This window comes from Colobus angolensis, unplaced genomic scaffold, assembly GCF_000951035.1.
Source record: "Colobus angolensis palliatus isolate OR3802 unplaced genomic scaffold, Cang.pa_1.0 Scaffold83, whole genome shotgun sequence".
Taxonomy (NCBI): Eukaryota; Metazoa; Chordata; class Mammalia; order Primates; family Cercopithecidae; genus Colobus; species Colobus angolensis.
In genome coordinates, this window is record NW_012122154.1 from 3,469,314 (window position 1) to 3,471,583 (window position 2,270).

The following is a 2,270-nucleotide window of genomic DNA, read 5'->3' on the forward strand; positions in this document are numbered from 1 at the left end:
CATGCCTGGCTAATTTTTGTATTTTTAGTAGAGTTAGGGTTTCACCATGTTGGCCAGGCTGGTCTCAAACTCCTGACCTCAAGTGATCCACCTGCCTTGACGTCCCAAAGTGCAGAGATTACAGGCATGAGCCACCATGCCTGGCCATAACTTTTTGATTTTTCATAGAGACAGGGTCTCCCTATGTTGCCCAGACCGGTCTTGAACTACTGTCCTCAAGTGATCCTCCTGCCTTGGCCTCCTGAAGTGTTAGGATTACAGGTATGAGCCACTGCACCTGGCCAGAGATGTTCTTTGGAACGTTGTTATAGTAAACCAATGGAAATGCATTTGCAATGCCCATCAGCATGGGAATAGCTAGATAGATACTGGTCCCTTCATGCTATATATGCGTCCCAACCTGTCCAGAGTGAAGACTCTGTGAGGAAAGGGACTTTGTTTTATTCAGTTGTATTCACAGTGCCCAGAACAGTGCTCAGCATGGGCATCAACATGATTAAGTCTCAAAAACGACATTGAGTGAAAACAGAGCAAATTACATTCCTGCAATATACGAGGTACAAGAATTTTAAAACTCAGTAATGGCCTGGCATTGTGATTCATGCCTGTAATCCCAGCATGTAGGGGGCCTGAGATAGGAGGATTGCTGGTGAGCCCAGGAGTTTATGATCAGCCTGGGCAACATAAGGAGACACCGTCTCTACAAAAAAATAAAAAAATGAGCCAGGCATGGTGGTGCAAGCCTGTGGTTCTAGCTACTTGGGAGGCTAAGTTGGGAGGATCACTTGGGCCAGGGAGGTTGAGGCTGCAGTCAGCTGTGATCACCCCACTGCAGTCCAGCCTGGATGACAGAGTGAGACCCTGTACAGGCACCACCGCCACACACAGCTAATTTTTGTATTTTTAGTAGAGACGGGGTTTCATCATGTTGGTCAAGGATGGTCTCAATCTCCTGACTATGTGATCTGCCCGCCTCAGCCTCCCAAAGTGCTGGGATTACAGGTGTGAGCCACTGCACCTGGCCCATTTTTTTGTGTTTTTCATAGAGATGGGGTTTTCCATGTTGCCCAGGCTGGTCTCAAACTCCTGGGCTCAAGCAATCTTCCTGCCTCAGCCTTCCAAAGTGCTGGGATTACAGGCATGAGCCATCGCACCTGGCAGCTCAATACTATTTTGTAGTAAAAGTATAAAAATATAAACTAGAAGCTTCTCAGCTGCATTAATCAAAGTGGCTGCCTTTGCCAGGGGAACAAGATAGACTTCCACTTTAGCCATAATGTTTTATTTATGTCTTTATTTTGTGGAGATGGGGTCTCACTATGTTGCCCAGGCTGGTCTCAAACTTCTGGGCTCAAGTGATCTTCCCACATTGGCCTCTCAAAGGGCTGAGCTTATAGGCATGAGCCATGGTGTCCAATTTTCTTTTTTGATTAAAAAACTTCACAGACTAATGAAATGTTAACATGATTAAACTTGGGTGGAGAATATATGGGTACATATTTGTTATGTTATTCTTTGTACTTCTATGTAGTTTTTAAATTAAAAAACAAAACAAAACTAGAAGGTAGCTGGGCACGGTGGCTCATGTCTGCAATCCCAGCACTTTGGGAGGCCAAGGCGGGTGGATCACTTGAGGTCAGGAGTTCGAGATCAACCTGGCCCACATGGTGAAATCCCATTTATACTAAAATACAAAAATCAGCCAAGTGTGGTGGTGCATGCCTGTAATCTCAGCTACTGGAGAGGCTGAGGCAGGAGAATCGCTTGAACCCTTGCAGCAGAGGTTGTGGTGAGCCAAGATCGCAACACTGCCCTCCAGCCTGGGTGACAGAGTGAGATTCCGTCTCAAAACAAATAAACAAACAAATAAAACTGGAAGGTAAAAGAATATAGTGAGCTCTCTAAGCATGAAAGTGACCCTTGGCTGGGCGTGGTGGCTCACACCTGTAATCCCAGCACTTTGGGAGGCTGAGGCAGGCAGATCACATGGTCAGGAGATAGAGACCATCCTTGACCAACATGGTGAAACCCCGTCTCTACTAAAAATACAAAAATTAGCTATGTGTGGTGGCGTGTGCCTGTAGTCCCAGCTACTCGGGAAGCTGAGGCAGGATAATTGCTTGAACCTGGGAGGTGGAGGTTGTAGTGAGCCAAGATTGTGCCACTGCACTCCAGCCTGAGTGACAGAGTGAGACTGTCTTAAAAAAAAAAAAAGTGACACTGAGTTTCTTCAGGAAATTAGAAGCCAGGCCAACAGGGTTCATCCAGAC